Raw genomic sequence first — 19487 nt, forward strand, 5'->3', positions numbered from 1 at the left:
TAGTTAAGAGCTTGATTCTTAAGGCCTATGATCTTGTTCCTGAAGCCTATAGAGTAAAATTTAGGACAATTTATAAACAAGATAAGCAATCCCATGTTGAGTATGCACAAATCAAAGAAGATCTGTTAGAGCAGTGGTTAAATTCTAAGAATATGGATTCTAATTTTGACAAATTTAAGCAGATGATTTTGCTGGAGGACTTCAAAAGGTGTATTAGTAAAGATGTAAGCATATATCTTGATGAGAAAAGAATAGATAATTTGTCTGATGCTGCAGTTTTAGCTGATGAATATGTTCTCACTCACAAGAGATATTCTAGAGAAAAAGGGAAAGCTGAGAGTAAGTATGTTGCCTCTACTCAGAGTACAGGTAACAGGAAAGAGAATAAAGATGATGTTTCTCAGGAAGTAAATACCAGCTCCACCTCTAGATTTCAGAAAAGTAAATGTACTTATTGTAGTAAGCTTGGTCATACTACGGAGAAATGTTTCATGAGACAGCATGATGTGAACAAAAAGGAGTCTTTAAACATTCAGTCAATTGGTCTAGTGTCCACCCTTGAGAGTTCCCAGAATTCCTTAACTGGGTTAACTGAACCTGCTTTGAGGGCTAAATTAAATCCTCATGGTGAAGCTCCTCTTTTGAGCAGTAACGTGGGTGACACTCTGAAGAGTTCATGTGCTAATTTCCTGTCTGATGGTTTTGTCAGTCCTCTGGACAGTAATGACAGGAAATCAGTTAAAATATATTGTGATACAGGTGCTTGCCAATCCCTTATGCTGACCAGTGTTCTAGGCTCTAATGTAATTCCTCTGATGAAACTGTAGTCCTACAAGGTGTAGGGAATAATTACTTCTCTGTCCCTCTGTGCAGAGTGAATTTAGAGTCTGGTTTTGTTAATGGTTCCGTTATGGTTGGGTTGGTTGAGACACTCCCAATGTCAGGTGTAACTTTCTTACTTGGAAATGATATTGGTGGAAGTCAAGTGTGTCCAGCTCCTCAGTTGTCTAGTGAGCCAGTGACTGCGGCCCAGGATTGTGATGTCCCTGATGTGTTCTCTGCATGTGCTGTCACTAGGGCTAAGTCTAAAGTTACTGGTGACTTAGAGGATAATGATGATGATGATGTTATCCTAGCTGACACTTTTCTTGCTAATTTAGACCACTCACCAGATGAGGCAGTACCCCGTAGTGTTGATAATTTGTCTCGTCAAGAGTTGGTTGAGTTGCAGGTTGCTGACCCTGAGATGAAAGGTCTAGCTAACTCTGCTTGCAGTGAGGAAGAGTCAGCCGGTGCTTCTACTTGTTATTATATAAAGTCAGGAGTACTTATGAGGAAGTGGAGACCCCCAATAGCATCAGCCGACTGTGAATGCGAGGTTGTACATCAAGTTGTCATCCCTCGTGTTTGTAGGCAGGATATCATTAGAGTGGCTCATGATTCCAGTTTGGCAGGACACCTTGGAGTGAGGAAGACTGTGGCACGCATTTTGAAACACTTCTACTGGCTAGGTATCTTCAGAGATGTTTCCTGGTATTGTAAGTCTTGTCACACCTGTCAAGTTGTGGGGAAGTGTAATCGGACCGAAAAGGTTGCACCTCTAGTTCCCATTCCTCCTTTTGAGGCGCCATTCACCTGTGTGTTGGTGGATATTGTGGGCCCTCTTCCTAAGACTTCTTCAGGATTTTCTTATGTGTTGACCCTGATTGATATGGCTACTCATTATCCTGAAGCCATTCCACTTAGAAATATCTCAGCAAAGAACGTGGTTAAGGAAATGCTAGGGTTCTTCACAAAGTTTGGTCTGCCCAAGGAGGTACAGTCAGATCGGGGAAGTAATTTCATGTCAAATGTTTTCAAGCAGTCTCTGAAAGAGTTGGGCATCACCCAGATCACGTCTTCAGCTTACCATCCCCAGACTCAAGGAGCGTTGGAGAGATATCATCAAACACTCAAATCGATGCTCAAGAAATACTGTTTGGAACATCAGAAAGACTGGGATAAAGGTCTTCCATTTGTTGTATTTGCCGCAAGAGACTCTCCAAATGAATCACTGGGCTTCTCACCTTTTGAACTACTGTTTGGCCATGAAGTAAGAGGACCCCTTAAGCTACTCAAGGAATGCTGGCTGTCGGAGGATGATGACGTCAACCTGCTGGAGTATGTGATGAAGTTCAAAGAACGGCTGTCCACTGCTTTACAGCTGGCGAGAGAGAATTTAGGAGCTGCTCAGGAGAAGATGAAGACTTGGTATGATAAGAAGTCCAGGTTACGCCACTTTCAGCCAGGAGATCAGGTTTTGATTCTGCTACCAGTGCCTGGGCAACCTCTTCAAGCCAAGTTTAGTGGTCCTTATTTCATGGAGAAAAACTCAGTGATGTCAACTATGTCATCGCCACACCAGTTCGTAGAAAGAACAAGCAACTTTGTCACATCAACATGCTAAAGTTATATCACAGACGGGACGAAAATAATCCAGTCTGCACTGTAGCTGTTCCACCCGAGTCTGCAAGTGAAGTTCTCCCATGCAGCATGACCCTGAGTGATAGTTTGGGGAAGAATCCTGATATCATGAATGATCTCCAGACTAAGCTTTCTCATCTAGCTCCCGAGGAAAGGCAGGAGTTTTCGGCATTACTGCAGGAGTACCCGCAAGTGTTCCTTGCCACTCCAGGAAGAACTACTGTGTTGATGCATGATGCCGATGTTGGAGACGCAAAGCCAATTAAACTGCCTCCTTACCGTTTGAACCCAGTGAAAGTTCCTCTCATCGAGAAGGAGCTTGGCTACCTGTTGGACCACAAGATGATTGAGCCCTGTCAGAGCGAGTGGAGTTCTCCTGTCACTCTAGTCCCTAAGCCAGGTGGGTCACAGCGGCTTTGCATCGACTACAGACGTGTTAATCAGATAACCAAAACAGACACTTACCCTCTCCCTCGCGTGGAAGATTGCATAGACAAGATCGGAAAGGCTAGGTACATAAGTAGGTTTGATTTGTTAAAGGGATACTGGCAAGTACCTATGACTGAACGTGCTAGGGAGATCTCATGTTTTGTAACACTAGGAAAGACTTTTGCATGTTCTGTAATGCCATATGGTAGGAAGAATGCACCAGCCACATTTCAGAAGCTCATGAATGTTGTAACAGAGGGTTTGGCAGGGTGTGTTGTTTATATTGATGATGTATTAATCTTCAGTGACAACTGGAAAGATCACCTATGCCATGTCAGTAAATTTCTTGAGCATTTGGTTCAGGCTAATCTTGTAGCTAATTTATCAAAGTGTGAGTTTGGTCAAGCTAAAGTTCAGTACCTTGGGTACGTAATTGGTGATGGACACGTTGCAACACCAGCAGCTAAGGTTCAGGTTATAAGTGATCTTCCCAGACCTAAAAGTAGGAAAGAGCTACAACGATTTTTGGGAATGGTAGGTTATTACAGGAGATTTGTTCTTAACTTTTCAATTCTTGTGTCACCACTTACAGACCTACTGAAAAAGGGAGTTAAATTTGTCTGGACCGATAACTGTGAATCCTCTTTCAGCAAACTTAAAGCTATCCTATTAAGTCAGCCAGTGCTCGCTACTCCAAATTTTGCTAAGCCTTTTAAGATGGCTGTTGACGCAAGTGATACAGGAGCTGGGGCTGTTTTGCTGCAAGAGGATGATCAGGGTATTGAACACCCTGTATCTTATTACAGTAAGAAGTTCACTCCACCTCAAAAGAACTACTCAACTATTGAGAAAGAGCTTTTGGCCTTGATTTTGGGTTTACAGCATTTTTTTATTTTATTTGTGTTCTGGTTTTGACCCCATAGTCATTTATACCGATCATAACCCACTGAAATTCCTTAGTAAGTTTAAAGATAAAAATCAGAGATTGACAAGATGGAGTCTACTTCTTCAGGAGTATTCATTAGACATACAGCATGTCAAGGGGAAAGAAAATGTTAATGCAGATTGCTTATCTAGACTTTAGACAGATTGTTTTAGAGTAATAAGAAATTTCCTTTGTAAATTTCTTTTTCTTTGTGGGGAGGTGTTACATAGCCTATGATTTCATCATCCTTTGTGTAATTCTAACGTACAGTATGCTGCATGTTTGATCACGGGCGTTTTCTACCTCACTCCCCCCTTGTACCCTTATAGTAAAGTAAGTCGTTCTTTCTGTTGTTCAGAGCAGGATTGTCAACTCTTTGTCCCCATGGCTTCATTTGCGCGTCCTTCTTACAAGTTGTATCAAGCTCTGCCGGCCCCTATATAATGAGCTCAGTCTCTGCATTATTGCCACTTAGATCTACTCCTCATTTTGTTCACATCTCTGTCCTCCCCTGTACAGTTGTTATTATTGTGAGTGCTCAGGAAGTCTCCAACCATTTAGCAGCTGTGTAATTTGAGTATAAGTGTTGTTGCATTTTTTCTTGTACTGTGTAGCATAAGGCGTTAATTCTTAGGCCTAGTAGGGTTTTTGTGATTCATGTGTTTTTATGTCAGTCATTTTTGATAATATTTTGTATCTGTAATAATATATCTTGCATTCACTGAGTATTATCCTGCTTTCTCATTTCATCAGGGTTGACTTAGATAAATTTACTCTTGCTAATTTCGTGTTAATAGAGGCTATTGCAGTTAACCATAGATTTAACTTGTTTTTTGCCATTACTTTATCCTTATGAGTCCTGAATGTTTTGTTGTTAGTTTGAGCATTAAACTTTAACTTGTAATTTTACCTAACTCTTTTGTTTTGAACCTGGAACTTTGCGGGACAGTTTCCTCTGTTCCGTAACAATATACAGTGTATATATATATATATATATATATATATATATATATATATATATATATATATATATATATATATATATATATATATATATATCCCATTGGATCCCAGGGGTGCTGGGCGAGGCATTGCACTGGGAGGGCACTAGGCGTACCACACTCCGCCTATCGGCTCATAGTCGTGAAGCTCATAGATCCCTACCCGGGGGTTCTCTACTTGATAAAGACTTGAAAAATCCCAGTTCTGTCCAATATTCCGGAAACCGGGCTCCAATGGGTTAAATATATATATATATATATATATATATATATATATATATATATATATATATATATATATATATATATATATATATATATATATATATATATATATAGGCTATATATTTGTGCTTGGATCTTAACGACTTTGTACAGTTTGTACATAACACTGGGAACATAGTAAGACCTACCCGTTACGACAGTAATGATAATGGTGTGATGAATATGATAGCGATGTCAGTGACGACGACAACAACCCTTACGTCAACAGGAGAACAGAATACGGGAAAGACAAAAAAACAGCGAGGGAAAGTACGAAATGAACAAAGGAAAGGATAAGATGGTTACCAGAGGATTAGCTCCGAGGCCCAGGAGATCACCCAATTCCCGAATCAGTCCCCAACCTGTCCTGAAGCCTCTTGTGTGGGATAGAGGGATAATGGGACACAGAGGGAGAGCTGGGTTGATGGGTGGATGTGGGTGGCGGGTGTTGTGAAAGCGGATGGAGCAGGGTGGATGAGAGAAGAGTGGATGAAAAAAGGAAAGGAGGGAAGTGGGATGAGGGCAGAATTGAAGTAAGGTTGCAAAAGTGGGTATTGAAGCATGGATGAGAGAAAATGAAGAAAAAATGGAGAGAAGAGAAGAGAAGAGAAGAGGGGTGAAAGGAGAATGGAATGGAATGAAGTGATGATATGAGAGAGAGAGAGAGAGAGAGAGAGAGAGAGAGAGAGAGAGAGAGAGAGAGAGAGAGAGTTTATTTTAATACATAAGGAGTAAGGACAATGGTTGCGTTCACCGAAGTACGGAGGGGTGGGTGGAGGAGAGGGAATGTCGGAAAGAAGAGGGAGACACGGAGGTGAGGGGGGAAGGGAAAAGCTGAGAGGCGACTGTATGTATGAGATATGGAAGATTTACATTAAGACGGAGAATTTATACGCGGGAAGGAGGAGAATCTACAATTGGAGACATATATTCACCAAATATTCCCCTCGTTCACATCTCACTTTAAACACCTCTTATAAGCTGTGTCAGGCTTGGTATGTTACTCTACCCGCAGGTTTTTCTTTCCGATGTGATGCGTCTCGGAGAAAAGTGGCAAATATCAATCAAATGTGAAGCAGTAAATCTGGCGCAACTGTAAACGAACTTTTGTCACCAACTATGTTTGCGAATGGAAAGAAAATGGGGAAGTGGGAGTATGTGAGTGACAGTATGTGGGAGTGATAGTAGGTGGGATTAACAGTATGTGGAAGTGGAAGTATGTGGGAGTGGGAGTATGTGGGAGTGGGAGTATATGGTAGTGGGAGAATGTGGGAGTAACAGTACGGTATGGGAGTGGGAGGAGACTGTTGGTGGGGTTTTGATAAAGACAAGAGACCAGCAAAAACCCCTTCAGCCAAGGGACGTCATTATTATTTACTTTTGCTACATCCGTGAGACTGTATTCGGCTCAGAAATGCATCCCAGTAGTGAAGGTGTAACGAAGGCTGTCTCAGATCCCCTCCAGTTTGTTAAGTCTGCCACCAGCTTACTGAATTATCTGGAGACTGCCAGAATAAATTATAATGATATACCCGGGCTGAGGAGATTAGATTTTATTTACTCATTTATGTATTTATTTTACTCAAGGAAAGAAAAGGGAAAGGAGTCACGTTCAGACGATCTTGAGGCTGTTACTACTTCTACTGTTATTACTACTACTCTTACTATTACTACTGCTACTACTATTACTATTACTATTACTGCTACTATTACTACTGGTGCTGATGCTACTGCTAAACTCAGTGTGACGACTATCACGTAGTTGGGTATAAACAGAGGAGCCAAACTCTTTTCATACACTCCTCTGTACAAAATTCTTTCAGTCTGCTCGATCCCCTGTCAGTTCCCTCACCGCACTGACCTTCATACCTGGTTTTCTCACACACTCATTCATCGTACCCGTTCATCTTCCTGGTCTACCACGCCTCCTGCCACCTACACTCTCGTCCAAATACACACTTTTCACCAACTTGTTTACACTCATCTATATACAGTATGATCCACACCACTGAGGCACTTTCTCTTCGACTCCAGTGCCCCTGACTTCCTTACTCCACATCTTTCACAAATCATGCGAATAAAGACTGAACTGTCCTGGAGACTTCACACAACTCTGTCTCATTCCAACAAATGTAAACTGGTGTACGTACGACATGGAGGGAAAGAAAGAAAGACAGGGCTGCGATGGAGAGTATAGGGAGGGAAGAATAATGCACTGTAAAATTAAGAAAACTGGAATAATGAAGAGCTCAATAAAAACTGGTGTAAAGAGTGAATGGCAGGATTAAATGAGGGAAGGAAAGAAAATGAAACGACAGAGGAAATGGAAGAGAAGGAAAGAACAAGAGAAGGAAGGAAGGAAGGATAAAGCACTAGATGTTTAAGGTGTAAAGAGCGTATTGTAAGAAAAAAAAAAAGCAGTGAAGGAGGTAAGTATGGAGGACATGATGGAAAAGTGTGAAGGGAGAGGAGGAGGATGGAAGAAAGAAGTTAACAATGCAGGAAAAATAGAGCTTAATAGAAAGCTGGATGAAAAAGCTGTTGTACTGGATGAAAAGGCTGTTGTAATGAGGCTCAAACTACATGTAATGAAGCTCATACTACATTCACCTACACAGGCACGGGATCATAAACCTATAAATGTCTCTCTCTCTCTCTCTCGCGCGCGCACGCACACACGCACGCACACACACACACACACACACACACACACACACACACACACACACACACACACACACACACACACACACACACACACACAATCCATTGACGTCATCTTCCCTTAGGACAGGCTCGTTTTCGCAACACCTTTCACCTTTATATCGGTATTACTCGCTTATTTACGTATATATTACCCTTTCTTCTGATGTGAATGCGACAACAACTTTAGCATCAGATCGGTCTTGTGACAGTTCTCTTTTGTAGTATGATTCTAGATTACTAAAGGATTTTTCTCCTGCTGTACGTACAGTTGCGGACAACAATATTGCTCCACCATTTACTCGAACAGTTATGAAGATTCAACGTATCAATTTGAAGAAAAAATAATAATAATGTTAGGTTCAGAAGAAATGAAATTTCAAGTTTTTAAATTCGTTGTTCACTGCATCGATATTCATTGCCAGAAGGTGATTCAGAATTGATGTCCACAACTTTGCATTTTTAATTTCCGTGTTACTCTTTATCATCTGAAATAATACAATTCCATTCCAATGACGCGAAAGTGGATAAAATAACTTGTGGATTCAGTGAGTTTAAGTAGAATTTTTATCTACCCGGTATCTGTCTATCTTTCTATCTACAGGAAAGCTCCACTTCCTGTAAGGTTGGCCGCAAAAATATCATGTTCAGACATTTCCATCCCCATTAAGAAACAGACTGCAAGGCCGCCTCATTCTTGGACTGCCTCTCCATCGTGTATAAACCATGCCTGCCGTCTCGAAATTTCCATTTGCTCCATTATGTCAAAGTATTTCACAATATTTCTTCCACATTTTTATCTCCTAAATCCTTATGTTCTCATCCTCTTCATCCTCTAGACAACATTTTTTTGTAGCACACTCACTTGTTTCTCTATTTCTCAAATTCACTCTCAGGAGGTTGCAGTGTAATAATTCCACTGACCTCTGTCCCGAACTCTTTTAAACATCGTCTGTGCTTCATTACACTGAGTTGGTGTTATAATTCGTACATTGTCATGTACCCCCACTTTTAATCTTTTCTTCTGCTTCTTTATTCCAACACTAACTTTCCCAGTCTCTCACTACCACAATGTTCCATCTTTATCATGTTATTTGGTCTATTCATCATTGGTACCATTTTAATTCACAATACTGAATACATTATTTACTCCTCTCATGGTCGAGACAATCATACTGTTAGACTCCAGATAAACGCCAAACGCTTTTATTCAATATAAATAGAATCACAGGAGTAGGACGGAGTTAAAATTATCACCACTAACCATCTCATGATCGGAACATTTGGAGAATTCTTCTGCAGCCAACACAAGACGATGGTGTTTAGCCCAAGGGGATCACATGAACCCAAGAAAATTAGCTCCTGACATACCCTATTTATCAGCTTTGTAATATCACCTCCTAGTTTATCTCGGTGACTCTTTAAAAATACATATATCACCACCAGCACCTACACTGACATACAAATTTCGTAGTTCTTAAATGCTAAATCCTTTAGCAAGGCATTGTAACTTACATTCTTCATCTCCTAGCATCAGTTTAGCCTTCGGAAACAGTTACTGCTCATTATTTGCGTTAAAATATTTTCACAACAAGAAATTTCCTCTTGGTAAGTAAAATCGCCTGGTGGTATTAAGAATATGTGACGTCATCAACTAATCGGGCTGAAGCGGAAACTTCAGGGTAATGAGCCACGCTTATCACAAGGATTCAACTGGCCATATAAAATTTACTATCTCCCATTCCTGGTAATCCACTCAATACACTGTGGAGAAGGAGGAGGACGAGGAGGAGGAAAAAGCATATGACACTGAGTAGTAGGAAGGAAGGAAGCCCAGAGAGAGGAAGGGAAAGTAGAAAAAATAAAGGAAATACCGTAATTATATTCCACACAAGCGCACTCTCAACCAAATCCTGAAATTTTAGTACATAAAAGACAAAACAGGGTGAAGTACAATTACACATACGAGTATGCTGGAAGTACATGAATTCTGTAAACGCGCATCCTAAAATAACTCGTGTGCTGTATAAGTAAACTACAAAGCAAGATGAAATTAGGAAAAAAAAAAAGAATATAGATAAATCATAAAATGAGTGGAACAAAAGATATACGAACACTGAAACATCTCTAGTAGTCACGCCTATTTAGTATTTTATTTTAGCTAAAGTCGCACGATTATACTGAACTGAGAACGATTCATAGCAGCCTACACTTTACCCTGTTATGGCTGAAGAAACTCTAGTACTATATTCCGGTTACCGCCAGACGATTTCACTGAGCTGATACCGAGTCCTTGAAGCATGTCTGGCAATAAAAAAAAAAAAAAAAAAGCAGAAAACACACACACACACACACACACACACACACACACACACACACACACACACACACACATACACACACACAGTAAATGCCTAAGCTGTGTGCGCTAAAGAATCTCACGAGCAAAATATTTAAAATGAAAGCAGGGTGGAAAAAAAAAAAAAAAGGGTCCGTGCGAAAGAGCATCTCAAAAGTCCAACAGATAACATACAAGACATGGTGTACAAACACTGTCCTTCACAAAGCCGCGTCCATCACGTATGTAAAGTGGATATATATTATTTACATGGTTTTATTACAGCCTCCGGTTGTGAGGTACATAAAGAAATATGACCCGACCAAATGGCGTCTCTTGTACAGCGACTGTGTTGTATGCCATCTCTCTCTCTCTCTCTCTCTCTCTCTCTCTCTCTCTCTCTCTCTCTCTCTCTCTCTTACACAGTTTCCCCCAAGCATACACACACATACAGATTCAATGTTTATTCCAGATACACACAAGGCAGACTCTGATACTTGGCGAGCTCATGCATAATACATATCCTATCGCTGCAGCTTACCATTTCCCCAGCGTCTTGTACCCAGCCCTTTATATCTTAGGAAAGGTATCGTACTCTACAATAACCGTGAGCATAAAATATATTTTTTTCCAATACACAGTTACTTATTTTTACCAGCGTCTTGTTCATCATCATCATCAACATCACTATAAGTCACATTGATTTTAAAGGGTTGAACTGTACCAGAAATAATAACAGGAAAACTAAGGATGACACAATCAGCAAAGTACCCAATGAAATGAGTATTGTAAATATATTAAAAAGAGATGACGTCAGGGGTCAAAGGTCAAGGTGAGTTACTATAGGGTCAATGAGAGTAATACCGCCTTCAGTATGATGATGAATGAGCTGTTTAATTTCTTTATTACTATTATTATTATTATTATTATTATTATTATTATTATTATTATGTATTTTTATTAAGAAATTATTAATAATATGTTTCATTACGTAATTTTTGCAGCTAATAGAGTATCTTTTTCACTAAAGGACGACCCTCTCTTTCATTTTTGGACAAACCCTCTTTAGATTACAGGACGACCCCTCTGTACATTGCAGGACGACCCTTCTTTACATTATAGGACGACCCCTCTTGACACTATAGGACGACCTTCTTTTAATGAGGAGTCAACCATTTCACTCCAATGAATTTTATTGCTTATTGCTGCTACAGGATGATTCTATTCGCTTTGATTTTTTAATGAATGATTTAGATACAGTCTTCATTAACCCGTGCACTGCAACAGATCTGTCCTTAGTGAGTAAAATTGTCTGGTGGCAGCAAAACTAAAAGGAAAATAATCTGTCATCGGATGGAAGCCACTAAAATTATCAACACTTCAGGACAAAGCAAGAGTGAGCCCTATGATGTGAGAGTTTGAAGCGGCCTGATGGATGAATGTTATGCTGGTATTGTTAGATTCTGAGTGGTGATGTAGGTATGGTTAGATTCTGAGTGGTGATGTAGGTATGGTTAGATTCTGAGTGGTGATGACCAGGGTCACTGAGGGGTCAAGTGTGAGTCAATGTCGGAGTCAATGAGAGGTCAGCTGTGAGTAATGCAGTCAGTGAGAGGTGAAATGTGAGTCAATACCAGAGACACAGAGGTTAAATGTGAGTCAGCGTCGCTGAGAGGTCAGGATGTGAGTCATTGTTAGAGTAAGTGAGTGGTCAGGATGTGAGTCAACGTTAGAGTGAGAGGTGAGGGACTGGGTCAATGTCAGAGTCAGTGACAGGTCAGGGTGTGAGTCAATGTCAGTGAGTGTGAGGTCAGGGTGTGAGTCAATGTCAGAGTGAGTGAGAGGTCATGGTGTGAATCAACGTCAGACAGTGAGAAGTCAGGGTGTGAGTCAATGTCAGTGAGTGAGAGGTCAGGGTGTGAGTCAATGTCAGAGTGAGTGAGAGGTCATGGTGTAAATCAACGTCAGGCAGTGAGAGGTCATGGTGTAAATCAACGTCAGGCAGTGAGAGGTCAGGGTGTGAGTCAATGTCAGAGTCAGTGAGAGGTCAGTGTGAGTCAAGATGCAGGTGAGGTGGTGATGGTGGGGTGGCTGCGGCGGTGGTGGGGGCCGGGATGGTTGTAATGCAGGACTATATCGCCGCCACAAATGGATGGCATTAATTAAACGGCCTTCCTGCCTTTGCCACGCCGGGAATGATGGTGCGGCATTGTAATTAACCAGCTAATTTTAGCCTTCATTTCACACATGTGATACATACTCCATAGAGGAACATGAAGGTTATTGCCCAAAAGATGGCTGAGGAATCTGCACCACGTCTTCTAAACGCGGAGCAATCAAAGGATTTTCGTCTCATCACCTTCCCTCCTCTCAGTAATTCCCTTCAGTGTTGCAGGTGCTGATGTGTTGCTGTTACACTGGCCACTGTTCTATGAACTCTCTGCCTACTTGCTACCCCCATTATGACGGGCACGCAGACTCCATGAGGACCCTTTTCTGTTCAGATATCTAATGGAATGGTTATATGGCATACTGAGTCCTTTGTAAACACAAAATACTGTGTCTGCCGTCCAATTGCCAATGACTTCCAGTCTTTCATACACAGTGAGTCCAGTCATTCCGATATTATAAATCTTCATTCTGGTTTTGTTTGACCTTCGGAAGGGACAACCTTTTGCGTAATATCAAGCAATGGTTCATACCTTCCTCATCAAACGAAAGAACCATTTTTTGCATATAAATATTGCACGTTCAAAACAGAAAGTAAATTGAATACAAACGAATACCAGTTCTTGGTGTTAATATACCGTTAAATTTAGATCTAATATGACAATAATTCAATCTTAATCCATTTCGTAGAGACAGAAAAAATAAAAATTTACCCACAACCCAAGCCATCAGCGCAAACTTTACACACAAGCATAAATACACATCACATGTCGATCCAGTGCCAACACTACCAGTGTGACTGAGGCCAACCCTGTGCTGGCTGGCCATAGGTGCTGTGGTGGGGCCTCACCCTTACCACCTCACCCTGACGCCACAGGTGCTGTGGTGGGGCCTCACCCTTACCACCTCATCCTGACGCCACAACAGCAACCCTGGCCACTGTGTCAGGGTTACACCTTGGACTGATTGGACCGTATTCGAAAATAATTTTAATCTGAAGCTTTACATAAGCCTGTTTTTGTGTGTGATTTCTGTATAAAAGATTAGTAGGAGAGAATTATCTAACTGGATGGGATGGGTACAGCCTTTTTATCTCTTCCTCTATAAGAATCTCCCGTGAACCAATCACTTCTGGCTGCAGCAAAAAATAAAATATAAACAGACGTCCCTATATTGACTCGGGTAATATCATATGTTCCTTATACAGCAAAAATTAACTCTTTCCATAACATGATGGCAGTGGGAGAGAATATTCCGAAAAGAAGGAGTTAAAGATTAATCCCCACACGAAAAAAAGGGCTGTACTTGGCGGAATAAAATCGTGTTACGGTAGCAGACGCAATCTGATTAGAATTAAAATCGCTATCACAGAGAACGGCTAATCTCCCTTTCTTTCCCAGTGGCATTTCCAACCGCAAAATACAGAAGTAATGAGAGAGAGAGAGAGAGAGAGAGAGAGAGAGAGAGAGAGAGTACCCACGTTCCTCTTTCCACCACTGGTGTCTGTTTTCTCGTCCTGTCGGTTCTTACAAGTATTCTTTCCCCTTTTTTCCAAGTTCACGGTTGACCAAGTAACTGAACGAAAAGTTTTGGTTTGGGTTGTGTCCTAAGATTGCGTGTGTACTCTTGGATTTAAATGGCCTCGCTTGTACCTGGCTGACAAATTCATTTTACTGACGAGGATAAGAAGATACATTTTCTGTTAGGTAATGGCGGGACATCTCTGGCCTCCAGTACTACCTGATTCCCACTCAGCTTTACAGGTACATTTTCAAGGCAGGATGACACTCACCTCCTGCTGAAGACAGACAATAAAAGAGTTAGAAGAATGACCTTTGTGGGAGTATTTAAAATCGTTCACCACACTACACTATGAAAGACAGCTGTTTATTTATTTATTTCTTATTCTGGTAAAATTAGTAACGGAAGTGTCTTTGTATATTTTCAGTGGTTTACCTCTCACTCTCTCTCTCTCTCTCCACTCAGCACACCTCTTGTCCCACCCCCGCCTCTCCCTCACACACCTAGTCATCTTTTTACCATCATCCTCAATCATACCAGGCCTGTCTAATGAAAGCTCCCTCTGGTTAAGCAGGACGGCCATGGCGCTATCGGAAGATGAACAGTGCAAGAGATATCGTAACTGATACAGTGCTTAAAACACTAAAGGCAAAAAGTTGAAAAAAAGATGCATTTCTAATCGACATGAAATGAAGAGTTAAAATGGATGGCTGATGGGGAAGCTCAAATTGAATACAGTCAGGACGGGATTATCGAGAAAAAATAACACGGCGGGCAGTGAAATGGAAAAAGATGTATAATATGCGACTAGAAATATATAAAATGGCAAAAATTAACAATGGCTACTCAACACTATCGTGTTCCTACGACTCATTCTCAGCTGAAGGAAATCGTATAGCGGTAACTGTCAATCGTATATCGGTAACTGGCATGACTATAGTCTATTCACTTTAACTTGGCCCAGATTTTCGTCCTTTTGCAGCTTATTTCCCGTAGCTCAGTGACAAAAAAGACCATACTACGGCTCTACATTCTTTCCACGGCTCTTCTTCGTTACTGGCACCTTTTTCTGCTTTTAATATCGTGTTAAAGGTCAGCATTCAAGATGGAGAGATGACTTTTGTTGGCCAAGATAAAAAGTATAGTTGATTCGGCCATGAGAGGGTTAAGGGTTAAAGCATTTGTACTCTCTGGATCCTATAACTCACTCTCAGCTTAATTATATCCTCTGGCTTTGCTGGAATAAATACTAGAGTTATCCCAGCCATGAGAGGGCAAAAAGTGAGTGGTACTTTTGCAAACAAGGATAATGAAACAAACGAAATGGAACAGGAAAGCACAAAGCGAGATGAAGATGAAACGAAAAAATGAATGGATGTGGAAAAATTTTAGCCTAGAGAGCTGAAATCAAAGAAAGTTTGCCAGAAAGAAGACAGGGCTACTAAAACAATGCTAAAACAGAGAGCGATATGGAAAGCCAGTGTGCAAAGCTGGTTATGAGATGCAAAACAAAAGAACAGAAAAATGGAAACTAAAGGAAATAAAAGACGAATGCTAAAATCGACAGCAGCTGGTTTAAAGAAGGACCTCTAAAACAAAAAACAAAAAAAAGAAATAAGACACAAACAAGCTGGAATACTGAGTAGGAAAAGCGACGCAGAAAAAAAAATATAACGACGCTAAAATCAAGAGTAGCAAAAGACTCATCAGAAAGTCGAAAAAATGGGTGAAAAAGGACGAACGAGTGGGAGATGAAGAGAGTGTGATTGGCGGGATGGAGTGGTGTGTGGGGCTGGCTTGGTGTGTTTATGTCTGGCGTGTGTGCAGTGTTTTTGGTGGGGATGTGTCAGTTTGTTGCTTAGTGAGGAGAGGCGCGATATTATAAGTAAATGTTGATAAGACAGACAGATAAAGCGACAGATATATAGACAGACCTATTGAGAGCTAAAGATATGAAGGATGAAAAGATGTAGTTCAAGTAGTGAGAGAGAGAGAGAGAGAGAGAGAGAGAGAGAGAGAGAGAATGCCATACGCGACTTCACTAAACCATCTATCCTTGCTTGCAAATTTCATTCTCCCTAAAACATAATCCCATTATGAAGATAGGCGAGTTATTTCCTCAGTCTTTAACAAGCTACCTGAGTAGGCCTACATGCTTTCCAACCAAACACCCTACCTACTTACCAGCCGAACACCTTACCTATCTACCTACCTACTGGCCAAACACCTTACCTGCTAAGCAATCAAACATCCTACCTGCTTACTACTTTCCACCTTACTACCCTACTTACTTACCAACCCGACAAAGTGCCAGCCTACATACTTAGATCTGTCACTCTATCAGCCTCCCTACTCACCAACCTACCACCTTATTTGCCTGCGTACTTGTCTACTTAACACCCTATCTGCCTACCAGCTTAAACTACTTACCTACTTGTCTACCTAATTACCTACCTACGACTTTACATGCCTGTTGTCCACTTATCTACTTACCATCCCATCGGCCTACCTACCTACCAAGCTACCACGCAAGCTACCTAAATGGCTTATATTACCAAGCGTCAAACGTGAACGTCTCAAATTACCTTCCTGTGTCTAAAACAAAATAAGGGTACCTTTTTTTTTTTTTTTTCGAATTGTGTGCCTGCATGAATTTGGATAAGGGTCAACCTTCGCTACTTCTGTCTAGTTCTTTTAACTGATGGGCAGACAATGTTGATGGATGGACAGAGGACGTGTATGAAGAGATACTGCGGAATGGGAAATGATGCAGTAAATACAGAGTAAGATAAATTTATTTCATACTCATCCGACTCCAAGTCATTTCCTTTTATGAGGCACGGCCGTCCTTGTTTCCATGATCCATCAGCAGAAGTAGTTGCTGTGCGTCACTTTATGGTGCCATTTGGGTTCTGCTCACCCACAGCATTGCTTGAGATTGTGAAATTTCACGCAGTTTGGTGTGCTGGCAACAGCAAGGTTTTTTTATGGCATGTCGGCGAATTTCGGTGAGAGAAATGAAGCTACATAACAGCATCATAAATGAACACTTTCAGGCAGAGTCATCACCTCGTGCTATATAACATAATAATTATGGAGTCAACCTTAATACAGTATTAGTTAACGAGACATTGCGATGATAAATGAAGACAATATTAACACTCTCAGGCTTTTAAAGCTCACCTTCATGGAGAATAAATTTATTTGGTATTAAGCCAAACTGAGAGTCGACGCGGCCATGATAATGCTAAATCCTAATAATGTCTTCAATTCGAACCTGCCTTACCAGAACAACCAGACCAGTAAATTCTGCAGCCATTCCCTCAACACTGTACTTAATATAGATACAGCGAGCAAACAAAGGTGACAGCTGAATGCATGTATACTGCAATATATATATATATATATATATATATATATATATATATATATATATATATATATATATATATATATATATATATATATATATATATATATATATATATATATATATATATATATATATATAATTTTTGTCCAGTGTGTGTATACAAACACACACACACACACACACACACACACACACACTGAACAAAAAGATAGACAAAAACGATGCTACCAGCGAGCCAGTATCAGAGGTGGCCATAATAAACTCCAAAGCAATTAGCCTCACAGTGGACATAACTATATAGATAACATGTATTGGCCATTACCCTTAACCTCTCTTAATTTTACCGCATTTGTCGTTCCCGCGGCACAGTTCCGGCGACACTGTACCATTTCATCCCAGTATCGTGCCTCGTTGATTCGTCACCCATCAGACTCGGCGACAAGTACGACGGTACCGAGTGGTGAAGATGGACGAACGGTTTTGTGGGTGAGGTTATTACTCCTTGATCTTAAAGGATGAGGTTGTTGTTGTTGAGAGTGGATGTTTGTCACCAGCGTTACCCACACCCTGTCACCTGTCACCAGCGTTACCACACACCCTGTCACCTGTCACCAGCGTTACCACACACCCTGTCACCTGTCACCAGCGTTACCACACACCCTGTCACCTGTCACGTCGTACCCTAAATCCTCTTCAGTAATGTTTGGCAGAGAGAGGTGAAGTTTGTGGCAAGTTGTAATGAAGGAGATTAGTGTGGTGTGTAAGAGGTAGGGGTGGGGTGGGGACGTGAAAAATGGAGAGGAGAGGAAGAGGAGAGAAGGAAAGAGAGAGGGGAGGGAATAGGAGTAGAGCTGGATAAATGAGAGGAAAAGAGAATGGAAATGAAGAGTGGAGAGGGGACAGAAGGAAACTGATGGTAGGGAGAGGGACTAGAATGGGGAAGGGGAGACGAGAAGTGGAGGGGAGGGACAGGGGAGGGATGGAAAAAGGAGAGGGAATGGCAAAGGCATGGAGAAAATGACAACCTGAGAGAGGGAATTACATAAAAAAGAGAGGAGGAAAGTGTGAAAGATAGACGAAATATACAAGAAGGGAGAGATACAAAGGAGTACATTGGAAAGCAAACAGCAACAGGGGGGTTGGTCCTTTAGTGGCTGTTTGGTAATGGGAACGTTATATCTCCCAAAACTATTCTATCAGTTAAGAACAAGGTAGTTAGGTGCAAGAGACAGAAACGTTAGATAAGAAAAAATATATAACACTGACAGCAAAAGACTGCAGAGAAAGAGGGGAGGAGGGAATAGGATAAGCTGAAGGAGAGAACTAGCAGACAGGAAGAAGTGTTACTCCATCATCCATGTCCTTATTGTTCCATCACTAGCATACGGGCCCCATCAGAAACATAGGGCCCCTGGTTTAGGCTACTTAGCCCAAGCTTTCAAGTCGACGATGATCAGTTGCTCTACTCTGAGCAGTATTACGTGAGGGACAAATCTAGCTACCCGTGGAATATAAAGCTTTATGAGCCACGTCCGGCTGGAGTGCCTTAACCCACTAGGCCACCAGGTGCGTAATTCATTATGTAGATACCACCCAGCGTAGGGAATGGTATTCAAGGCTACAAGGAGCCATTTGGCATGTCATTTAGTGTGGAGTCGCTTGAAGGTAGGACTATAGGCAGTAAGAAGATGGCGACATTTTCCACTTACCACAAAAATGTAATAAGAACAGCAGAATGATAGCGACCGAAAGAAAAGACATAGGGAGAGATAAGGTGGGAGGGTGGACTCTTAAAAAAAAGAAAGAAAGAAAGAAAGAATGAAAAACTTACAGAAACAAAAAGTAAAAAGAAGATAGGGGGATTGTATGTAGTACGAATGAGACACAGTGAAAATGGGAAGCTGGAATAAGATGGGGAAAGGTAAATTGTAAAGTGTGTAAAGGAAGGTAGGAAATAAAATAGAAAAGGGCGAGATGAAGCGATAGGGAGACTGTATGTGTGGAGAATGAGAAGTAAACAGAGATGATGGGGAAGAAAGAAGGAGGGGGAGGGGGAAAAGTAAAACGGTGGAAAGACAAATAAAAAAAAACAATGTAAGCAATCGAAAAAGGAAAATGGAGATTAAATGATGGTTATGATGAAAGAACGAGACAGGAATTGAGGGAGGCTGAAATACTAAGAAAAAGAGAGGAAGATGAAAAGCTTTGAAAAATGATAGGTAAAACTGAGACAAGAGGGTAAGAGTGAAATGAGAGAGGGAAGAAGACTGAAGGATGATGTGTTGAAAGGACGTGGAGAGA

The sequence above is a fragment of the Coenobita brevimanus genome, chromosome 63 (genome assembly GCF_032717465.1).
Source record: "Coenobita brevimanus isolate Jiangsu-jjx chromosome 63, ASM3271746v2, whole genome shotgun sequence".
NCBI lineage: Eukaryota > Metazoa > Arthropoda > Malacostraca > Decapoda > Coenobitidae > Coenobita > Coenobita brevimanus.